This window comes from Daktulosphaira vitifoliae, unplaced genomic scaffold (assembly GCF_025091365.1).
Source record: "Daktulosphaira vitifoliae isolate Bord-2020 unplaced genomic scaffold, ASM2509136v1 Scaffold_1, whole genome shotgun sequence".
Classification (NCBI taxonomy): Eukaryota; Metazoa; Arthropoda; class Insecta; order Hemiptera; family Phylloxeridae; genus Daktulosphaira; species Daktulosphaira vitifoliae.
This window is the reverse complement of record NW_026099572.1, coordinates 53,769,155-53,795,675: the sequence shown is the minus strand read 5'-3', so window position 1 is coordinate 53,795,675 and position 26,521 is coordinate 53,769,155. Positions and strand designations below refer to the sequence as shown.

Sequence of the window (26,521 nt, the reverse complement as noted above, 5' to 3'; positions counted from 1 at the left end):
TACATTATATTAAATAAATTATATATTGAATTAATTAGAGATGTTATTATTATTATTTTATTATAAAATAATCCTTTTGCAAATTAATGGTTAAATTAATTTATACATTTTTAATTACTTTTTTAATTTATCTATTATATTTAATAAAGGTGTTATAAACTCTCAAAACTTACAAAAAGTTATTATTTTTATAAAAAAAAAAATCACGTTTTAAAAATATTTGGATTTAAAACTTCATCTTTATAATATCTTGTTAATGGTGTCTAGAGAATCAATTTACGGTCTATAAAAATAACTACACGGAGAAGGTTATTAAGGGAATTAATGTTACAATCATGTAGTAAAAAAACTTTTTTGCTAAACTGAACCTATATTATTATTTTATTCGTTGTTGTATTAATGTGAAAAAGAAGCACGCTCAACTTATACAGCTAATGTACCTTAAGGATTACCTATATAAGTAAAGCTTTAACAAGATCTTCATACACTTGAGAGAGTGACAATACTCTGAGAAAGAAATAAAATTTATTACGTTATTAATCCCACGAGAGTTATAGGATCGTAAATAAGATTATTGTCATTTGTGCCAGTTCATGATCTGAACTATTAATTTTTAACTTTAGTCTTAATTAATAACAAATACACATTATTCTTTATTTCTAATAATTTTTTATGGAATAATTATATTATTATGTAAATAACAATTAAAATATATAAATTTTAATATAATTATTATTATAAAATTAAAATATAAATTATAATATATAATATATATTATTAATATTTATTTTAAATATATTAATCACATACGAGTTTTCATTTTAGTAGTTCATTACGAGTAGTTCATTTTTCAATTTTTAGCTTCGATGCGAAGCTATGATGGTATTAGTTTTACTATGATGTGCTTTTTTTTTTGTGTCTGTTACCACTTTTTCTCAGCTCTTACCGAACCGATATCTTTCAACGATACGTCAAAAGATCGCAAATCGTATCTAGTCGAAGACATTACCCTCAAAAATTGAAAAAATTTCCCTGACTAATCAATAACCAGCTATCAATGACTAGTGGTCATAAAAAGTATACCGGAAATCGTGTAAAAAAAAGGCATCGTATAGAATTAAAATTTGCATACCAAGGTGTCGTAGAGACAAACCTTACTACTAGACCATTGTACACTTATGATTCAGATACACTTTCATCTAGGTTGATAACGTGATGTGTAACTGAGAGAAACATGGTACCATTTCATCTTGTTCTAATAGTTTCTGTATTAATGTCTGGTTATTGAAACAAGTTCTTCAGTTCTTCATTGTGACATATCCTCCATTCCCTTGTTTTAGGTTTGACACAAGGTCCGTAAATTCTTCTTAGAGTTTTTGACTCAAACATTGCAAATATTGTTTCTTCCATCTTTCTCAGAATCCACGTCTCGGAACCTGATAACACTGTTGGTCGTATCAGTGTCATGTATAATTGAATTTTCATTGTTTTGATAGTACCTTTGAGCAAAAATTTTTTTCTATAGTACACCTATTTGTTAATTGTATCCTTGATTTAAGTTTCATATTAATATTATTATCTGGCATTGTTATGGATCCTAGGTATTTAAAATACGGCACTTTCTTAAAATAATGGCGTTCTACTTTTATAAAATCTCTTAGTTAGCATTTTCTGCTTCTTTGCCCAATTATTACGTACTCCGTTTTATGGATATTAATCATCAGATTACATTTGTTTGCTTAATTTGTTAATTTCCTACAATTTAGTTACAAAATTTCCAAGTTAAATATTGTTGGATTAATTTTGTACATCATTTTTGTTATTTAGTGGTGAGTCGCTTATAGGCCACCAACTGGTTAAAATTATACTTTTAACCGGTGCCTAAAGTGAAACACTTTCATATCTTAGATATCAATATTGATATCAGTAATAATTAATTCAATGTTGTTAATCTATGTCATAGCATTTTTACACTAATAAAATACAGATATTAAATAAATATAATATATTTGAAATAGTATATAAAATGTTTGATTTGAGCATTGCTTCAGTTATAAATTTAATTTAGATTATTATTCACGTTAGTGTGAAAAGTATTTTTATTGAGTTGTGTTGATTTGATTAAGCCTTGTCTTTGTTTGTCTTATATTTTATTATAACAAAAATATTTAATTAATTTGATTATATTATCTTAGAACAAGAGTGTTGTGTGAATTTATTTGATATTGAGTACCCAATGACACCATGATTTGTATGTTTAATACAGAAGCATTTTTAATCATTATCTATCTATATTACTTTAAAGTAATAAGGAATGTTGCAATTGACGCATAATATTTAAGTTGTACTTTAAACTTTGATCATACATGTTTTTTTAAGCGGAAGAGTAATTAAAGTCTCACTAAAGGACACTTTTTGTTAATGAAAATTTTATTTTTTACTGTTTAACATCACTTTTGTTAATTTTGAGTAAGTACAGAATATTTATTTGTTAATAAACACCTGAATAACTGTATAATTAACACTAATTTGTGTAAATATTCATAGGATAAAAAAGATCGCCTTAATTATCACCACTGTTAAGTATACGACTATATTAAGGTGATAACCATTATAACACTTCAATAATGAAAACATATCCTTTTCATTTTTTTTCTACTTATTTTAGATTCTCTATGCATGTTAATAAATGTATTAACAATCATTTAATTTCAACTGAGTTATTCCTTTTCTAGTATAGCTACAGATAGTATTACATTTATATAGATTAGTATTCAAAACAAAAGCTCTCTACACATATAAGCGATAAAACTTGCATACACATTTCCCATCAATTATCATATAAATGAGGGTTAAAATGTCTACGCATTAGAGTTTATAGTAATCATGGTTTATTTTAGAAACGGATCGTGTATTTTCTGATTTAATGTAATATGAGAGAAAAATAATTTTCAATGCGTCACCGAAATATCATTAAAAAACCTTGTATAACTTAACATACATTATCAACTATTACCAATTTTTTAAGGTTAGTTATCGATATCGATTCACAATAATTGATATAGATATTGCTGTCTTTTTTAGAAATTCTCAACATATCGATTATTTATGAGAATATCGTGATTATTGAAAAAAATAGTTATGACTTCGGGCACTTCATTTATATTTAAGTTAAATTATAGTACTTTAAGTATTAGGATAATAAAAATTACGTGGTGACCTAATAGAAATTTTTGTATTAAAAAATATGAAATATAGAAATAAAATAATAATGTATATTTTAACACTATTCATGGAATTAAGACGAACATTTTTTTTATAATTAAGACATTTTTGTATGGCTATTGTCAAAAACATATTATTTTAATTGTATCTAATTTAAGAGGTAATACTTTTCTCATTTTTACATCTTTTTAAAGTTAATAATAAAAAAACCCAGTATAATTGGCATGTTGCATAGTAGACACGAGTATAGTATTGAAATATGACTTTGAATAAAGTCTTAAGTTTATTTAAAATAATTTTAAAATTAATATTAAAATCTTCTAAGTATTCTTTTAAGTTTCTTTTTTAGTTTTTATCTAAATTTTTATTATTCCACAGTGAGTTGTAGTGATAGTGTAGAAGTTATTACTCAAACATCTAATTTATTTATATCCGCCTTGAGTTTAGTGTAATTAGACAAATGATTTAATAAGTGTTAAAATAACCATTTGTTTTGTCAGTTATATTTGAGATTTAAGCTAACTTTATTTTCATTTTAATAAACGTCATAACTTTTAATAGGAAAGACAACAAATACCAGATGAAGGTAAGTACTATTAGATTTTTAATTTCAAGCGTCAATAAGATAAAGATAGTTCGTTTTTCATTTCCTTAAAACACGTGTACATACTCAATCTAATGCTTTAGCGTTTATTTCAATTGGGAAAACAGTTTAAATTGATTTTGGTTCAACAGTCTTATAAAAATTACCTTATGATGTCTATGATGATTATAAAAAATTTGATAAAGAAAAAAATGAATAAGTGCGTTTTCCGAAAACATCATACTGTGATAGAAGATTCCTTTAATGTTAATTGAAATGTGTCAAACTTAAACGTTTTCAACATCAACCACTACAGGTAGTTTCAAAAGCCTGTAGGACATATTTCAAATACAAAGTTTAACAAAGTTAAGTACAGTCGTGTTCTGTATAGTGGAATTCAGGCATTTTTATTAGTATTGATTGATATCTGACAGTAAATAAAATCACTGTCGTAAAATGCTTTAAAATAAATTAAAAAAAATTCTATCATATCAATAAAAAAATGACTTGATTTATTGACTTTAAAGATCGATTACTCTTACAAGACAAGTTATTGAATTTTATTTTGTGTTGAATCATATAGATTATCTATTATTATCCGAATATATATACATTAACTCCTAGAAATTGAGATCTCGTATTGTTTTTATTTATCTGAGAGTGTATAGTATTAGCTTTAATTTAACACAAGCTTAAAAAAGTTAAGTTTTTTGAAATATTATTGAAAATTGAGAAGAAAAAAAATATTTATATGATTTTTAAGTTCACACAGTATCTACTAGTATAAATACTAGTAACCTAAATGTCCATGTATAGATTTTCAAAAAACTATGTTGTTGGCAAGGCTTATGTTTGAAATATTATCAATAAAAGTTCACAATAAGCTGTTTAGGTTTTAAAAAGTAATAACAATATAAAGTGAATTAAAAATATATTAACATTGACTAACATATATATTAATATATTAACATTGATTATTTAACATTGACAGTTTCATAATTAGCGTAATTTTTTGAGATATTTATCTTTATTACATATATTGATAGAATTTTTTTGAAAATTGTAGCACTCATAGCTCTAGATTTTTGATTTTTTGTCGTATTGTTTTTTTGAAATCAGTTTAAAAAGAGTGGAATAATCGTGTAGTTTAGTGACTTACAGTTATTAAAAGGATCACTTCCAATGCACTTAGGTGTATTAGCCCATTGCGAGTACCCCATACCGTATTTTATGATAAACATTATTTTTTCACTGATGTGTAATGAGCTTAATTCTATGGAGCTTTGCTTTTTTCACTTTTGTTTGAACAGGTTTTTTTAGATTTTGAAGAAATCTAATAAAAGTTACATAAAAATATCTCGTTAAGTGTTTTTAGTTGTATCTATATTAAGTTTGAGTTAAATTAGGTAATAAAATTTAAATATTAGCTTATTAGTTTGACGATATTTGTGCATTACTTTGTTATGCTTTATACTTTTTGCAAATTTTGTATGAGGAAAAACAAAATAAACTTGAGATGTCATATACTTTTACGAGTACCTGTAATACACAGATTACAGTTATTATTGTCCAATGTCGTTCAATTTAGCTCCCATTATTATGCAATTGTATATGAATAATATGTAAATGAACTACACAGTGATCCACTAACTGTGACTTTTGCAATATTTTAAAAAGTGTAATATAAAATATAATATTTTCATTCAAAAGTTATTAGATTCCTATATACTTAAATTAATACAAAATATGTAGTTGTATATTTATTTTTCCCTTAAAATTATACCAACTTCAGTTTTTTAAATGATAACTTATGCATTAAACATGCTTAAAAATAATGATATGATCTAACTATGATCATGACTGGTTAATAACAACTTTTGGCCTATTATTTTGGAGGTAAATTGCGAGTCTGTTTATTTTTATTTTAAAATATGTTTAAACAGCTATTTTTCTGACACAATATAAAAATACTCCTGTCTTTTAAAATAATGTTTTAAAAGTTTTTGTTGGTTAGCTATTTTATTTGTCGAATTATTTTTAAGCCAGTTAAACATATATATTCCATTTAAAAAACTAATATGATACAATTTGAAGGCAGTAGAAAAAAGAAAAAACTATATTTTTGTGTTAATTTAAGTGTGTAGAATACTCATAACTTAAGAAAATAAAAAATATATTTTATCTTATACTCTTGAAGATATTGCGATTTACAATTCGAATCATTCTATATATTAAATTATTTTTTATTATTTTAATTTATTTAATGTTAAGTAAAAATTAAGTTACCTAATTATAATATTATAGGGTAGTTTCTTTATTAAAAAAAAAAATGTTCAGGATTTTGATAACACTCCAGACAGTGTTTCTATTGAGCTATTGAGTAATGAGAAGTTTTTAAATCTTTTGCTTAGCTTACGGTTAAGAAATATTATTGCATAAATAAGTTTTTAAATTCATGTGAATTAATTCAGACTGAGTATTATTGATTATATAACATTTCTAAAATTATATATATATGAATTATATGTATCAGTGCAGCTTAATACACTATTTTTTTTCCTAAAAGACTGATTACTATCACAATAATTAAAACAGCCTAATACATACATTTATAGAAAAAAGAATCTAGAGTAACTTTTTCAGTGAATGAACATCAAAGAGTTTTTCAAAATGTAAAGTACATTCTAATGTATATTTTTATTCCACATTCATAAAGTTAAAGTTAAAGTATTTGTTCGCTGGGAAATTTTCTATAATTACATATAGTAATATTTATAATTAACTAACACTAAAATTTTTATTAATTATTTTATGGTAAAAATTTAAGTTTTCCAGTAAATGAACAGTTAATTTTTTTTTAATATACATTTTTCTCTAAAAACTCAATTGTGTTCATTTGCTGATAATGTTCATTCAATGGTTATGTTATCCTATGTCTTTTATAGTCTATTTAAATATGTGTAATACTTTCGATATTGTAGTAATTTTAGATATATGAATGTGATTAAAATAAATGAGTTAAATAGTTTTAAATAATCTTCTAAATTATCTAGTTATTATTTTATTATGATTTTATTTATAATAATTATTATTTGGCAGCTTTTATTGTGAAATATTAAAAGGAAGTAGTGAAGTTGCAATGGAAATAAAATAGTCCAGTGCTATTTATACATATTTTACCTTCTAATAGCAGTAGAATTTTAAGAATTATTTAAATATTTTTAAAAATTCTATTGCGGGTTCTTTTAAGCTTTTCAAATATTCACTGGTTATCTAACACTATCTGGCTACTAATTGTAATTCCCAATTAGAGTCAAACATAGGTTTATTAGAGTGTGACTTGCGAAATGGAATGTAATAATCGATTTCAATTAACTGTGAATTCCACACGTTCTACACATTTCTTAACACTTCAACCTCTTTGTTGTTTAATGTGAATTTTCCGTTCTTTAAACTGTATTGTTTCTTCAACATCGTCGTTGCTGGTGGTTTCGTTTTGTTGCCTTTCAATTTTAGACAACCACAGGGTGCGCGGACGTACCGCTGAGTTTCTTGATAAAATTAAAATGCGGTCGGTTCTACAAATTAACTCTTTCTCCATGTCAGTTTCATTTACACACATACACACTCGTAAAATACGTATGGTTGTAAAAACAAACAAATACTGGGTGTCATTGCTACACTGTCATCGCCATCCCACCCAAGATAGTAATTCCTTGTTGCAATTTACCCATGCAGGGTACAGTACACTTTGTATTTCCCTTTTATTAAGTGTACACGCCTAAGAATAGAAGAGAAAAACACATACATGGAGATGAGAATTTTCATTCGACCGCATGTCACCCCTTAAGGTTGACTTGACGTGCACAACGGTTAGGTTGTACGCGTAACTGGTAGACGTTGATTTATTCTATTGTTTGCTTCTATCTACCACTTTGACGAACCCGGAAGCAGAGTAGTTCAAACGTAAAAGTGTATTTGCTACTACCAATGGGAATAAACGTAATCAGGTCAATTTTCAAAAGAAAATAATGTTAGTCAATGCTGCTCCGGTAATAAAAATATAAACTTCTTTATTTATTTATCCCTATATCTAATTAATGTGAAGAATTATTTGTTCAGTTACTATATATATATATAGCAATAATGTTATTTCTTTAGGCTTCTATTATTAGAGTTCTTTGAGTGTCTAGGCTTATAAAGAATATGTACTAAAAATAAAAGAAAATGTTCAAAATAGGTACTGATTCTGCTTAGCCCCGAGCTGTCAGCAGTTCTATTTTTGCAGATATTTTTGTATTGATTTTATTTACGTGAGTTTTTTATTTAATAACACTTTAATGTACATAATCGATGATATTTAACTACCGGCGGCGGTTGAGATATGCAAAGAAATATGTAATATCATCGTGTGTGCTATGGGCTACCTACGTATTATGGATATTTATATGATTTTTTTTCTCAGGGTAAAATGATAAAATAAAAATCAAACTTCTTATATAGAAATCAATGTTTATAACCCGGACAAATATTTAGTATTTAATAATTCGGCCTAACTGGCGAGGATAATAATAATATGTTATAAACAGTAACAAAGTTTTTAAATTTAAAACACAATTTTTTTTACACTTCAAATGAATTGTAAAATTGCTTTATGCTTTTTTTGTATTATTATTTTAAATAACAACATACATATTTAACTAGCTTATTCCTATTATTCCGGAATTCAAAAATATTTTAAAATATGAAATGGAGGTGAAGTGTGGGTTATGTTATTTTTTTATCATTATGCGTTACTCTTTCAAGCTCTTTATCCACTTTTTTTTAACTAGAATATTTTAATTTTATAATCTAGTTGAATATGTATGTTAGTAAATAATAAAATATATTTAACACCCTTATAAGGTTTAAAAATGATTAAAAAGTATTATTGTAATTGATAAATCAAGAACTATATGGAACTCAAAAATACCATAAAGGATTTTCTTAATTAGTTACTATTTTAAAAGAAATTGAGTTGATAACAGTGGCTAACGAGTAGCTATTAAAATAATCACCCTTTTTTCGTTACCTCAATTCATTTATTAAATTTTTATATTTTTTATTTATATATTTATTTAAGCTATTGATAACTAGAAAATTTTTTTTGAGAAAAAGCTTCTTTTTAATATACTTATTGGATAATACACTTGAAACATGATTATAATTTTTTTGTAAGGGGTTAAATGGGGTACTTATCTCGACCTTTCTAACGTTTGATCTGAAATATAAATAAATTAATTTAAAAAAATTTAAACAAAAAATTTAAAAAAAACACCAAATAATTGATATTATACACCAAAATAATATATTTTTTTAACTTTAAAAACAATTTACATATAAGATAAGAATTTGAAACAATTTTATTTTTTAACTTATATTATGTAAATGTAATCATTAATTTAACATATGTTTGAAGCTTGGAAATTTCCGGAAAATTTTCCATTTTAAGATGAAAAAGTTCATTTTTTGAGCAAAAGTTGGTATATTGAATCTCCCTCGGGGACAAGTAACGGGTCATATCAAAAAAAATATATCTAAACAAAAGGTCATATCTAAGGTATTTATATGAAAATAATTAATTTAATTCGTCAATTTTTAAAAATTTGTGACAGCTTTATGCTAAAAAAATTTTAAAACTTACTGATTTTTCAGTGAATTTTAAACAGTCAATATTAACATTGAAGGCAAATTGAGATATAATTAATCTTGAGATATAGATTTAAAATTATGATAGTACTTTATAAATATAACAAATTAACGTTTTGAATGGATTTTTTTTTTTAATTAGCAATTTTTCACGTAATTATTTAATTAAACTAATTAGCGATTATCATAAAATTATCCTTATAATTCTAAGACCAGATTCTAAAACATTGACGAATTTCATTCTGAATCTACTATCATATTGTTTTGTACAGACACTTTTTTTTTTTAATGTGCAATATTATTGCAAAATAACTAATTTTATCGTCATAATCAACATATTTATTGTAATGAAAACTCTCCATTACAAAATATATAAATATTTGATTTGGTCAAATTCTTCGTACCTTAGAGCACTTCTTCAAATTTTATGCGCATTTATACTTTGCTGAATTCATTATAATTTCTGTTTAAAATTATGTTTATTATGTTCTTAGAACCTTTACAGAATGCTTGTAGTGCGTATTTAATTTATATTGTTCATTGTTGTTTATAGTACAATTATTTTTAAAAATGTATGTACTACATGTATGTAGATCAAAACAATAATTGTTATTATTATAACATTGTAACTATTATAACTAGGCCCTAAAATGGATTATTATCAACTTAACTTTTAACTCATTAACTTGTTTTAATTTAACTTAAATTTAACGAGTTAAAAAAGATATTTTATATGATATTTATAAATACATAAATAATGTGGTATACAAGGTAAACGATTGGAAGACCCATATTTTCTTGGAAACTATTGACAATTTTTAATTTTTGTAAAGGAAAAATTCGATAAAAGAAACAATCTTCTGTTATAGATTGTTAAAGTTAAAGATTTTTGAACAATATTCTTTTGATGATTTACTGTTTAACATAAAATAATTGTTTTATCTGACACTTATAATATCAAGAATAAATATTGATGATAATTTATGGCCAACAGTAAAATATTACTTTGAGTCCAGTATTATAAAAACCAAATTAATAAAGAATTTATATTTTAAATTCAAACGTTTAAATAATTTTAAAATGTGAATGGTTAATTGGATAAGAAGAAAAAATGTATGAAAATTTATTATTCTATCGTAACATCAAATTAAAAATAAGCATTACCTATAAAGAAAATTAAAGTTTAGACTTTTATCAAGGGATGAAAAAAAATTATTTAACATCATATTGTAGTTTTTTAAATCAAAAAATATTTTCCTTTGCAATAATTGAAAATATTCAAAAGTTTCTGAAAAAATGTGTGTCTTATCCTTATTTGATTATCTTATATAAGGTGCTATGATACATATAATTAAAGAATTTTATGTTTGAAAACAATTATTAATTTTAATCAAATATACCAACTTTATGCAAAAATAGTTGAAATATTTTAAATGGTAAATCAAAAGTTAAATGTAATAATTTTGCTATTAAATTTACGAAATATACGGAATTATAGTCAAACAAAAATAGGATCGATTCATTAGTTATCTTTATATCCTGAAAATGTTACTAATAATTTATTACTCCTGCCAACCGTATTTCGCATGTATACACAAATTTCAATATAATTTATACATGGGTATTAAAAATAACCATAAATAAAAAAAAATCAATATTAATTTTACTGCAATAATAATGTTACAGTTTAAATTAGACCCTATTTGTAATTTATTAGTAAGCATGAACAGCTCAAATTAAAACCTTATTAAACATTCATCAAGATTTATATAAATAGTGAATTTCAATATTTAGTTGGAATATCAATACTATTGTGGTAAATTAAATATGATATACTGTTTTAAAGATGTGTATCAAATAGGAAATATCTCTCATTAAAAAAAAAAAAAAATTATATGACTTGAACTTACTATAAAGTTATTAAGCTTTATTTTGTTGTATACTAAAAAGTGTTACATGTCTGGAACATGATCAAAAGTTAAAATTAAATGAAATATTTTCTAATGAAACATTAGAAAAAGATTTAGTTTCTAAAAAAAGGATTTCAATACATAAAAAAAACCCAGCACAGTATTCAGTTAAAAAAGAAAGTTTAAGTTTGACAGGAACTCTTTAGTTTAATAAAAAATAAAGTTTAATAAAAAAAATAATATATGTTTGATCTACCTAAAGTAAGGCCAACTTTTTGCCACCATAATCAAAATGGTTTTGTACATAACATAATTGTTTTCTATATTGTAATTGAAAAGTATGTCGTCTTCTTAATGTACCGATCTTGTTATGTTTATTTGTAATGGTTTTGAAATTTAAAAAAACCCAGCACAGAGGGGTCACGGCACAGTGAGAATGTGGCATAGATAGTTTAAATATAATGATATCTTACAGTAATTAAAATTACTATCATAAAAAAAGCTTTGATGCAAATCTGTAGATAGCGTATAATTTTAAAAAATTGATGGATTATTCCAAAAGCTACATGATCTCCTATTTCCTTATTTATATCCTGATTACAAGTTTTATGATTTATACGTGTAATATATAAATTCAGTAACTATTTTCACCGTGAAGACAAAATAAAGTCCAAAATTTTTTTTTTTATAATAAAGTATATTACATTAGCTTTAATTTAAGATATATATAAAAGTGTCAGAAATTCCGGAACACTTTCAAAAGTTAAGTTGAAAAAGTTAATTTATTGTTAAAAACTTGTCATTTTGAATCCCCCCTGTGGGCAAGTAAAGGGTCAGATTTATAAAAAAAATATACCAACCGATAGGTAAAGACATCATGCATCTACAAAAAAATTATATTGATTTGGTTATTTTTAAAAAAGTTATGGCAGTTTTAAGTAAAAAAATTTGAAAATAGTCGAAAATTAACGATTTTTAAACTTGTATTTTTTTGGAGATTTCCTCCATTTATGGGGTATGAGAGAAAGTTTTTTCAATTTTAGAGGGTAATGTCTTTGACTAGATACTATTTGTGATCTTTTGACGTATCGTTGAAAGAAATCGGTTCGATGAGAGGTGAGAATAAGTGGTAACAGACACAAAAAATAAAATACATCATAGTAAAACCAATACCGTCTCAGATTTGCATTGAAGCTAAAAAGTTATTGCAAAAAAACATAAACATTGAAATATTTCGATTTCAATGGTTGTCATATTTTTGGGATATTTTTCTTAATAAATAAAATAAAATATATATTTTTTTTTATAAAAACATAAGCATATTAATTTTTGAGTGTTTTACGTTATGCAATTGTGCTGAGTATAAGCAATAGACACTTAAGTTCTGACCTTAATTCCGTTTTCTCAGTGATTTCATATTCATCTGATTCGGTCGTGAATATGTGAATATAACTATATGTTATATTTTATAACATATAATATTTTATATGTTATAACACGATCATTTCATCGTGAAATTAATATAGTTTTGTTTATTAATATTGGAGATTAGTTGTTCTCCAAAGAATCAACTATCAAATAAAGAATCGCGTTTTTTTTATCACTTATGATCTATTATAATCTATTATAATCAGTGCAAACATCATGTACAAACTGGAGTTTCAGCCGATAGTGTGTATATTCTGTGGACGCATATCGAGTGTTTACAATATTTTACAGTTTTTTTAAGCTATTAAAAAATAAGGTAATTTTTTTAATTTTTGAGTATAGCATTAAATTAAAAATACAAAATATGTACTTATGTACATTTTTTTATTTAAATATTTTCAATTCATACAGAAAGGTACAATAAGTAAAAGTATTTATAGGCATGAATAAAATGAATAGGTAAGTCACATTACAGCCCACTCATAAATTTGTAGCTATATTTATTAAAGTAGCTTTGATGGAAGATTTATTTTTGTATAAAGTGACAGTGATGATAGTTATTACTTTTTTTTTATAAAAATTAATAACATTTTTGTTGCTCTTACTTATTAAGCTTTTATTTTGCAAATACAGTTAAAATGTTCACTTTTGTAAAAGAATTTCAATAAAAAACACATTTTCAATGTACAATTCTAATCATACAGAGTGTATAGTAAGTAAGGAAACATGTCAATTATTATAAACAATGAGAACAATAGAAAACCGTTTCCTTACTTACTGAACAACCTAAATATTGATTTTGCTTATTAATACCTTAAGAAAACAAAATAAGATGATTATAATTAAAACTTTGTAAAATCGAAAGAATAAGATTCATGTAAATTTTTTTAATTAAATCGAAAAAATGTATTGATAAATTATACTTTGAAGCTTATTTATTTTATTTTGTGTAATGTATTTATATTATAACATTAACTTCAACATATAATTTCTATATATTTTTATTCTAAAAAGTATATTTGATTTATTAAAAAATAATTTGTTTACACATAACAGTAATAATATCGAATTTTACATGATTTTAATTTTAGCACTAAAAAAATTATATACTGTAATAATAAAATATTTATTTCATGTTTTAATTAATTAATATAATATTTTTTTTAATGTATGAATAGTTGTTTATATGAAAATTGCCTCGTTGTAAAGATCTTGAGGACAAAGTTTTTTTGTTACTTTCATTGCTATAATAGGGTATTTTTTTTGACGTCCACTTGGAACCATTGTACATTGCGTTATTGAGTTTGTAAGATGTTTATTTATTTGTTATTACTACCCTTTTCAACCTTTTTGTATTGCCATGTATTTGCTGTTTTATATTCTACTTTGTAACTTCTTAAATATAATTCTTGTCAGTATGCAATATTACCACTTTTTTTTGGCTCAAGCGAAATGTTATTTATTTATATATGTAATGTGTTTTTGTCAGTATAGAATCCATGATGTCTTTGGGGTTGACAATTTTGATTTTCATTCTACACACAATGTACACAGATTTATCGATTGGATAATAACTGTCAAAATACATTCTTTAAACTTTATTCGAGAAATATTCTCAGTAATATAGTCACGATTTACTGTATACATAAACTAAAACATATTGACTATTCAAATTGTTGAATGTGAATATTTATATTTTCTAACATAAGGCTTTACATTAAAGAAAAATACATATTTGATCTACAGAAATAAATATTTTAATAATTTGTGATAACAATAATAGTATCCAAGAGAGAAATTGTACATTTACAAAATTTTTCAATTGGAGTTAGAAGGAAATATTTCATATTATATCATTTATTAAAATTATTTTAAAAATTACTTAAATTGAAATTCAAAAATTTTAAGTGTGTTTTATTATTTTAAAAAAAATGAAATTTTTATAATTTCAAAACATAATTTTGTATTATTATATATTTTTTATTCTTGGGAAAAATATAAAACAAAAGTTTATGAAATAGTTGGTCCATATTGTGGTCTTAGTGGAGTTTTTTTTTGTTGATTGATGATCACCTATTGGATATGACCTTTGGTAATCCATCAATTGTACATTAAACTTACCCGTTCTAATCCTTTATGTTATCAATATATCTATTAGCTTGAAGTATGAACAAAAAAAAAAACCCAGCACAGGGGGGTCGCGGCACAGTGGTGACGTGGCATAGTTGGATCAAGTATAATGATATCTGACAGTGATTAAAATCACTATCATAAAAAACGCTTCGATGAAAATCTTTAGATACTATTTAATTTAAAAAAAAATTGGTGTATTATTCCAAAAGCTACATGATCTGCTAGTTCCTTATTAATATCCTGATTAAGATATAGTATGTCAAATGAAAAAGAGATTATTAAAAAATATTATTTCTCATAAAAAATTGTATTGATCCATACATCTTTTAAAAAGTTATAGCACTTTAAAGTAAAAAATGTAAATTATAAAATCGAGAATTTTCACACAAAAATAGCATTCGGTGGCCGTTTTTTCACCATGAAGACAAGTCCAGAGGTCAAATTTTTTTTTTCAAATTAAAGTATATTACATTATATTTAATTTAAGATATATATAAAAGTGTCAGACTTCCGGAACATTTTCAAAAGTTAATTTTTTGTAAAAAAGTTGTCATTTTAAATCCCCCTTTGTGGGCAGGTTAAGTGTCAGATTTACAAAAAATATATACCAAATGATAGATAAAGACATCAAACATCTATAAAAAAAAAATTATATTGATATGTTCATTTTTGAAAAAATTACGGCAGTTTTTAGTAAAAAAAATTGGAAAAATTTCGAAAATTAGCGATTTTTAAATTTGTAATTTTTTTGGAGGTTTCCCCCCATATACGGGGAACGAGGGAAATTTTTTCAATTTTTAAGGGTAATGTCTTCGACTAGATACAATTTATGATCTTTTGACGTATTGTTGAAAGAAATCCGTTCGGTGAGAGCTGAGAAAAAGTGGTAACAGACAAAAAAAAAAAAAAAAAACACATCATAGTAAAACCAATACCTTCTCAGCTTCGCATCGAAGCTAAAATTATATAAATATATTTTAGGGAAAATTGGTAATAAACAAGTATTAATATTATAATTTGACATTAAAAAAAATGTGTAGTGACTATTAATATGTAATGATTTAAATTGAATAATTTAATATTATTACTGAATATTTACCATAGAAATCTCAATTTTAAATCTTAAACGTAAGTTTGTCATTAATACTTGCAATAAAAGTTAAAACGAACAATTTAACCTCGATAAGAAATAATTTAATTGTTTTTATAATGATCTAGATTTCAATTTTAATGTCTTCGAAGTTCGACCAGCTACATAATAAATATGCTTAAGGTGGGTGTTCATTATAGTGGCTAATATTTACTGATGTTTTTTGAGAAAATTTACATTTGTATATCTTCTCTGAAATTTGGTTAAATTAAAAAGTCCTCCAGGGATACTTTTGCACTTAAGAAGTACATTTAAGAAGCGTTTTCTAAATTAAATTAACTTTATTAGTGATCATTAATTTTATTATTCAGCACATAAATAATTGGGTTCAACGAGATAATTATGTTAATTTTGATAGTATGGCATTATGTGGTTATTTCAGTCTCAGTAAGTTTTCCTTATTTGAATGGGATTTGTGACATTTACGTATATAGAGTGCTGAAAAAAGCCGCAACACTCTCTTTGTTCTGTTCTGTAGGTAAAAGACAAAACTTCACAAATGATCTCTTGATTTCATCACTTGTTGCTGTTCGTACTGAAACTACTCTTACCACATCATTTTCGGGATGTGACTCAGTTAGGTGACCTAATTTCCATTTAGCAGGTGCTAAACTTGCCTCCTTAATAGTAAATAAATCATTTTCTCTTACACACGCAATGTCTATTTTCCGCGAACTTGAAGCTGTAATAGGCATTCTTGTCAAAATTTTTACATTAAATTTTGGATTTATTATCTTAAAGCGCTGATTGTTTCCTGTGAGAGACCAAATTCTTGCAGTAATGTTATTTAACTTTTGTACTGGAGTAATAATACATGTACCGATTGGCTTATTACATGCGTTAGTATTTAAAAATAAAAAAGAATAAACCATTTTGTAATATTTTTATTCAAAAAATAATTTTAAAGTATTGCAGCTGGTGTACGTTCACTTGTTAAGTGTAATGGCTGTCATGACTGTATAATTTTGTAATAATTTAATGAAGACTTTTGTTTATTTTTCCCAACTTTGTTCAGGTAATAATACCATGTTTTTGTTTATTAGATGTAAATTTTAAAACAGAATTACAGAAGACAATGAAATACTTGTACAATATGTATTTATTACACATTTTACCTATATTCATTTGAGTTTAAATGTTTTAAGAATCATATTTAATTTAGTTTTTTTCGCTTCTCTTCTATGTAGTGAAGTACTCTAACTTGAAAATTGATATTATTTATTGCTTTGATTAAAGCTGAATATAAATATTAGCTGTCATAACATATTTACTTAGTGTAGATTTTATATAAAATCTAGTAATTGAAAAGAGTTCTTAAGTATATAATTTAATTTTTTTGCACTAACTATGTGGAATATCGTATATTGGTTAAAATGATTATTTTTTATTTACATTTAAATGAATTGAGTATATATTTTTCAAGTGTAATGAATATACTTTATTTATTTTCAAAGAAAAACAAACAATTAAAGATTTTATTTTAATTATAGATTTTATGGTTTGATTTGTATTTAATAAGATAATCGTCTTAACAAATTTAATTGAGTAAACTGATAAAATTAAAAAACCTTTTTTTTTTTTGTAAAAAAAAATGTTTTTTTAATGTATTGTTCATACTGTCGAAATTGATCGAAATTTGTCCATTACTATATTTAAAAAAAACATGCATTTATTTCTGTGTTTGCAAAAAAACTGCACAAGGGTATATTTTTACAGCTCCAATGCGAATTTCTAATCCCATAACCCGTTTGTTTCAAACTACATTCATTATTTTGACACAATGTACGCAAACAAAAGCAACGAAAACATATGGTTTTTCACAAATGTTCACATATTATACCCACTGTTTTCTTTTCGTTCACACAATGTGTTCTGGGAATTGTTGGTTAAATCACGATTTTGGATAAAATAATATTGTTAGCAGAATAAAATATACGAGCAAATTATGCAAATAATTTTTAAACGCGTACAAATACAAAAGTACTTCTATTATACTTTAGATATGTGTACTATTAAAAAAAAAAAGAATGAACAAAATTAAAAACCACTACCTTAACTTAGAAAGCTCACTATTTTTACTCTACTAGGGTTGTGTTCTATTCATAGCGTTACGTAGCCAGGGGATAGACAATTGACATTTGTAGAAGTGCTTTATGAGTTTTTTTTTGACTAATTTACATTTATTCTACGGTATTTTACCATTTTCTGTACTTTATGAAACATATAAAATAAATTTTTGTTAAAATATGGAATCAAAATCTTTTACTGATCCATTTTAATTGTCTTTCAAATTTTTTTTTTATTTACTTGCTTTATTATAAAAATTTAGATGAATGAATATACAAGAATTGAATTACTATCTTAACATATTTTCATCTTTAGTTTAATTTTCAGTCAAATTTTTATTTAAAATTAAAATTATATTTAAAACATTAATTTAAAAATAAAAAATATTTAACTCAAAGAAAATTATTAAAAACTCGTGTTTTATTATACGAATTTTTATATTCTGAGAATAAAGTAAATTTATTTTTAATGAAAATATTTATTATTAAAGCAACTTAAGTTATTAAAAATCAACAATATCTTTGGAAAAACTAAAAAAAAAAATTTTTAAGACTTGAAAGAGTAGTGTTTTTTGGTTTAGTATAACTCAAGTGTGGCTAACGTTAACCTTTTTTGCTATTGTTTACTGCCTAATTAGTTTCTCAAATGATTTTTTTTTTTACTCGAATTTTCTTAGAGCATGCAATATTTTTTCTCCAGACACTTAAGAAAACTTTTGTCGTCTGCACATTACATTAATTACTATACTTCCACTGTAGAGAACTAATTATTTTCATCTACGTTAAAAACTTAAGCTCTCCATTTTTTCTGCCTTTCACTATCGCACCTATTATGGTAATTACTTTACATAATAAATAATAACGATAAACAATGTGCAATTTAGATTGCAATATTTTTAAATATAATCTTATTTAAGTTTAATTTTATTTACTTTTACTAAATTTGAATTATGTTATTTCTTCTCTAAAAGTGCATTAAATTATCGAATATAGAAGTTTAAGATTTGTGTTCATTGTCATTTACAATAATTAAGTAAAGTTATTCATTGAAAAATAAGCTAACATTCTAATTATTATGGTATATTAATTTTTTTTAAAATAAATATAAAATATAATGCGACTTTATCTTAAAAATTTTTAGAGAATTTTTACTGCTGCTTTACTGAATTATTCATAAAATGTCAAAGTTTGATGTACTTCTTTTATTGAGCATACGAAAGTGCTTGCAATTATTTTTTTTCCATGTTTACGCTTGCTTTTTCTAATTAATTTTATGTTTATTAGTGAATTTTTTGCTGTAGTAATTTTTTTATTGCTTCTGTTAGAATATTGCACTAGCCTCTTAAAAAACAGAAGTCACGTTCTCATTCATTTATACTTTTAGAAGTGTTTCAAAGTAGGCTTATAACATTGCAAACAATACAAAACATGAACATTTTGAGATGGCCGTAACAAATATTACTAATGAGAGCAAAAATCCCACTTAGTCCGGGGTTTCAAAGATTACGTTGTAAATTGTGGTTATTATTTTTAACAATAAAAAATTTTGTATACAAATAAGTTTAATTTGTTTACTGTATTTAAATAATAATTTATTTTTAAATTAATGTTTACTACTGAAATTAAAATTACATAAAAAATATTAATTTAAAACTAAAATTAAAAATTGGGTGGACTAATCCGTAAATATGTTTCTATAATTTTGATTTATAAATATTAGGGTAAAACTAGCAAAATTGAATTTGTAAGTTATATGTTATTTGAAATATTAAAGCTTTCAGTTTATTTAGTTTTAATAAATTTATCTTATGGAATTTTCTAACCAATTTAATAAATTTGTAGATTAAAAATTCACGCCTTAAATTTCAAACTTGTAGAATTATTTAAGATTAGCAAACTAGAAAATAATTATTATTTGGTGATTTACTCAAAACTTAGGAATTATATGAAAAAAAAAAACTAATTGATCATTACTATCATTTTTTGAACGATAATCAATAGTAATTTAATTAATTTTAAGTTGACATATTTTGTAAATTAGGTGAAGATAGAACTGGTTTTTTTTTATATAGAAAAATTGTTCATTATTGAGATTTTAAATTAAATATTTATTTTTCAGATAGTGTTTAACTTCCTAAAATAATAATTTAATGTAGCTTAAAATAAGTACTTTAATTACCATACTATAAAATTATAAGTTAAACTTTTTGTAAAGTTCATTTTTCAATTAAAGAATCTTATTTTTAAAAAATTGAGCAGTATTACAATGCATCATAATTAACACAGTTTGTTGTCATTTGCAGACTCAAAATTCACAGTTAAATAATTTTCACACCTTGCCACTTTAATATTTTACTTTGCTAATAATAATTCTTTTATTTAGATAAATTAATTAGTATATCCAGCCTTTATCTTGTAATTTCCAAAACTTCAATTTTGGCACTATGTCAACAGTCATTGGCTATAGATTTTAACGCCAATAAAACGTATTCCCAACACGCTTTATCTAATGGATTTTTGTCGCACAATCTGTATGAATAGACAAGGGTTGTACGTTATAAACTAAAGAAATAAAGTTGAAACTCTTAGGCGCCTATGTAAGGGATATGCTAAAATAAAATTACGATGGTGACATGCTTAAAGCATTTCAACTGCTTAGAAGGTTACCGAAATTGTGTTAGTACCCAACCAGAATAAATAATGAAATATTAAGTACATTAAGTGCTGTTTTTTATTTTAACTATAAAACCGATGTGACATTAGGTGACTTAACTCTAGCGAAAAATATCTTTATACTCTGTCAAGTTGAATTAAAAGTGAGAGGAAATCAGAACTTATTCGGTTATCTATGACTAGCAGACGACCCATGTCGGTTTTACTTGAGTAATCTGTAAATTTACTTCAATGATAGCTCTATAATTACATCAGTTAAGGGTTTAAAATTTAAGATAAAACAAAACTATGAATATGATTATTTTTGGAAGAGTTTTAAAATATCTACAAGCGTATTTTAAAAGAAGTATATATGAAAACTACAAGTCATTGTTTATGTTTTGAAAAATACAAAAATTTGAGTGACAAAAAAAAAAAAAAGAGATAAAATGTATACATTTTGTTTTTATAACCATCAAAACGTATTTATTTTTTTTATTTTAACATATTACATGCTTTGATAACAATGTCCATTAAAAAAAAAGTTTTACCATATATCTACAAAAGTATATTTATATGAAGATTGTAATTAATGATATGCATTTATATAATTATAACTATTATTTACAGTTATTTCAACAAATCTGTATTTTATAATTTGTATTTATCTCAGGTTTTCATTTAGATGATGGTGTATTTTAAATAATCTTTAGGCGTCTTAATATTGTCTGCAGTTTTTAAATATATGTTTGATTGATAGGAGTACACCGCATGTTTAACATATTGGAGGTTTCCATCTCTTCTGAAGTAATCCATGTGTGAGTTTAGTCTAATCTATACGGATTTAATTTATTTATTTTTCATTACTAATGTTAATGGAGAAGTATTTTTATCATCTAGCTGTTGTCATCATTATTTGGTTGAGTTTGTTAATTGAATTTTGTCAGTTAAGCCTAGGGTTATATTTGATCTCTTTTTTTATTCCGTTGCACGTTTTAATGTCTAATTTGTTTTTTCTGAATTTTTATAGTTATTTTCGCGAGTTTGTTAACTATTTCATTGCCTTTTATACCGACATGACCAGGTATTCATACTATTATTATATGGATTACTTTTTTGGGTTTTTTTTCTAGATGGTTAATTATTTTGGTCTTAATGTTCCCAGGGTTAAATATGTTCAGTAAATTGGTGATGACACTTAGTAAAACGCACAGTATAATAGATTTGTTATTTTCCGCGCTATTAATAATGTCAATTTCCGTAGAAATAGTTATATCTTCAGCTGTATATATTGAACAGTTTTTTCTTAGTTCACATACAGAGTGATTTAATAAAAAAAAGACACCAAACAAAAAAAGAAAAGAAGCGATCAGTACATAAAATGCAGCACAACACGTTCGTACAAAATGTACACCAATACGCAAATGACGCTATTCACGACCATCACACACTATCCTAAAAGTAAAACCAGTTAGAGTAGGTCACCTATAAGGTAACCCTTACAGTGATGACAACCGAAATTTGACAGTAATTAAAATTGATTCTTGTTGCGCTATCTCGTTTAACATTTAGCTTTAAATACGAGTACCATAAGATTATTTCTCCATTTTTTTGGTATTTTCCCATCTATTAGGACTTTATTAAAAATATTTTTCAACCGCTTTGTAATAAAATCTCCAAAACACATTTTCTATGCTTCAATCGGCACTTCATCAGGTTCTACTGTTCTTTTCTTTTTCATTGCTCTCAATGCTTCTTCTAGATTATCCCCTCACTATCTAATCTATTAGTCCTTCGTTCCACAAAATATCCTCTAAAGCCTCACTTGGATATACTTGAACAATTTTAAATATAGCATTATATAAAAGTATTATTTAAATTTGTTAAAGCGTATGGCGTGAATAGTAAGTTAGTGTTATGTAAAGTATTGTGAAATCTGTTTAACAAACAACGTTTGTATGACTGAGTATATATGTAAACTCCTCTAAAAATTAAATGTCCATCGAATTACTATTATATAAATTCTCCTAAGAATTAATTTTACAGTGTAACCAATATTTATTAAATTAAAACACGCTTTTTCTTTATACAGTTCTACGTATTTAATAGTAACAAAACACAACTGACGATGGAAATTACTAGCAATTATAAAATTTTGAATTAACCATTAAGTATAAGTAAATGATAAGCACTTGAACACTAATATAAACTAGGTACTCGGTTGCTTTTAATTTTACGGATGAACTCAATATTTGTCATTGTGTAATTCGTTAGCCGTGCAAATCAAGATTATGAATTTCTGCCACATTGACTGATAAAAATTGTAAGTTCGACGTTTTAAAAAAGTACTACTATGAAAACTCCTTATTAACTATCATACAGATGTTTTAAAGAAAATTCACTGAATTTGTTAATATGACTATTTTCTTAGTCTATGAACAGTATTATTTTTATACTTAAATAAAATCAATGAATTCTATTATAAATATAAAAAATATAATTTTAGAAACTTTGTGTCTATTATTTATTTATTTCTGATACGAATTTTTCTTGTATTATTTAATCACTTTCTATCATCTAATTATTTACAAGTAAATATTAAAAGGTATCTATTAAGGATTTTCCGAACATGATGGGCGTATCCAAGAAAACATATAGTATAAAATAATATCTCATATATACTTTTCACATCATTTCCATTTAGGTTAACGCACACTTAAGTGTAGAAGTAGCTATTTATTTATGATACTTTGCCTCTGAATTTTAAATTGTACGAATGTTTTTTACCTTAGTCAATCCTTTCATAAAAACTAAAAATGTATCTATATGTGTAGACAAATTATCATTACTCTTAATTCATTTGTAAATTATGTTAAAAATATACATTTTGACTTTAAATTAATTTTTGTTAATTGATACTATTTAGTGTTCATTATACATAGGGTAGTGACATCAAATATATTATTTTCTATGATAAATAGTCAATCATTTTCATGCATAACACTGCTAAAGAATGTCACATTTTTTCATATTTATTAATGATAAGAGAGTAAAGTATTAATTGCTACTTGTTGCATTAGTTCTACGAGTAGTTTTTAATTCTTAAATAATAAAATGACCACAACTAATATTAAGATGGTTTTTGTATAGCATGGAGGAAAAATTAAAGAAAATAAATCTTTGATCATCATAATTGAATAATATAAAAATTATATAATTGGTAAATACCAATTATTAATATTTTTATTAATAGTATGTCATTTTTTAATTTAAAAATATTTTAGAAACATGAAATTATACTAGAAATCATTTGCCAACACAATTATTAACACTTATTTTTTGAGTGAAACTAGTTTCGAATTGTGAAATGTTAGTCCACCGAGATTTCATACATCACTGGTCAATTATAAGGTAAAATTTGATCAAATATATATTGAAGCTAAGGATTACTGGTGTTTTTCGTTTTTAATGGATTAAAATTTGTTTTATCAACCACAAGTTATAGCGGTCCACCAATATTTTCTCGGTAGAATGGCAATACCAACCAGGCCTGGGTAATACTTATACATTTTATTTATATGTCACATAAAAAAAATATATTTTGAATACTTTTTTAAACAATTTTTATATTTTCTATTTTTATGTACTTAAGAAATTATAATTCTCTTTTTAATGAATATTACATATTATATTGTTTTTATTTAAATAAAATACAGTTCTAGCTAATAAATAAATCACACTATTATTCAACTACAGTTTGAAGAGTTTACTATAACTTATAATTGGTTCTTAATCAACATTAGGATATTATGAAGTTTATAAACTCTTGGTGTTAGATGAATTTTTAATGAACTATTAATTAGAGAAATCTCATAAGGCAAATAAGTAATAATTTAAATTATGGGGTTAAAAATAAAAATTGGTCATTATTAATCCTGAATTGTTGCAGTTAAGGTAATTATTAACTATTTATAATTTGCATTAAATATTATGGGAAAGTTTTTTTTGTATGTGATAAATGAACTATTATATGTTATATCTAAAAATAAATATTGGTTTTGTAAAATAAATTAACACATTCCTACACGAGTTAAAAAAAAAAATTGTTAAGTGCAATTTTTCATGTTTAATTGTGTACACATGTGTCAGTCGCATGTGTAACGTATCGATTTTGTTTCGAATTACCTTTTGAAATTATAAATCTCATTTCATGGTGTTTTCCATTGATTACTACTGTTATTGCGGTTATTCTTTTGGATACATGGTTAGTTTGCCATGCCAATATGCGCCATGAACAGAGTGTTGGGTGAAGTCCAAAGTCGTTTATCAAATATATATTAGTATTGGCTTATGTCACTTGTGAAAATAATATAATCGGATTCTGAAAGTTTGTTGATATTTAACTTTGATGAATAACAATTTTCATTGTTGAACAATAGCTATTTAACTTAGCTTTTATTATATCTAGTATACTCGTTATTATTAAATTTCAATGTGTGATGAAAACATTATGCAAAACTGTTGTTTTATTTATTATATTGATCTATTTTAAGTAAAAAATTAGATACATATGATTATTTTATGGCTGCTGAAATAAAAAGTTACTGTACTTTTTATATTTGCCAGCGTAATGTGTGTATTTTTATTTATTTTATTCATAAAAATAATTTTAATTGCTGTACATTACTCTGAAAACAAATCTTTTAGTTCGTAAAAACTTCCTTCAATATCATTTTCAGTTCGTAAACAAGAGTTAACATTTTCTTATAAGTCACTGCACATGAATTTCTTTAACAATGACGTTAAAGTAAACAAACAGTAAACATATTTTCCTAACTCCTTAATACTAAAAAACTTTCCTAAGATATTATTTTTAATATATTTTTTTAAATAATTTTATTTTTTAACATGTATTATTCCTAGTAAAAAAGTAAAAGTTATTGTATCTAAGATAATTATTTTATATTTATTTTTATATGGTTTTAAAATGTTTAATTCGATTATATATTTTTATCATTATAATTATTCTATCTACATTATTTTAAAATTCCTTTTTTTACTACAAAAATTGTTTATATCACTTTAAAGAATTACCTGAATAGAAATTATAATCAACAAAAAATTAACTTTTTTTCTTTTATTACACATTTGGAGTTCTACACGATGAAAAAATATACAATATAAGGTAGTACAATCGAGGTTTAAATGAAAAGTGAAAAATACTATAAACTCAAATATTAGAAATAATATTTATTAGTTATGTAATTAGTCTTGTTAATGAAACAACGTAAATAACGTTTACACTTAATTGTTAAAAGGGTTACTGTTATGGTGTTTTGTTTCCGCGTCCAACACCATTATATTCACTGTTGATTATATCACAATGATATTATGACTTGTGAAAATGAGGAATAATGTATTTTAATCATTAGCCACGATCTCGTTTAGCATTAACAACTGTGTAGCACAGTGCGCGTGTATGTTTGTCGACCAGTGATAGGATATTTATCGTTTCCGATAGTGTTCGCATATCGCGTTCATGTGGTTTTATTAGGGTCATTTCGGTGACGGTCGACGAGGATGTGAAGCCAGAAGGGGAAAGCCTCTGAATGATATACTAGACTTTTGTAACTCTCCCCGGTGGTGTTGGACGTCGGTTTTGCATATCTCTTTACACCTCCCATTC

General features: G+C 24.5%; 1 protein-coding gene across 4 annotated transcripts in view; it reads left to right on the top strand.

The window, feature by feature from the left end:
* Window positions 1–26,521, top strand: part of LOC126904733 (neuroligin-4, Y-linked-like) — a 169,257-nt gene that overhangs the window by 8,424 nt on the left and 134,312 nt on the right. The window contains exon 1 of one of the 4 annotated variants that reach the window (XM_050683962.1): window positions 24,122–24,246. The exons of the other annotated variants lie outside the window; for them this stretch is intronic. The gene's annotated coding sequence lies outside the window, so the exon portion shown is untranslated. Of the gene's footprint in view, window positions 1–24,121; window positions 24,247–26,521 lie in introns of those variants that run through there. 4 annotated transcript variants of the gene reach the window in all.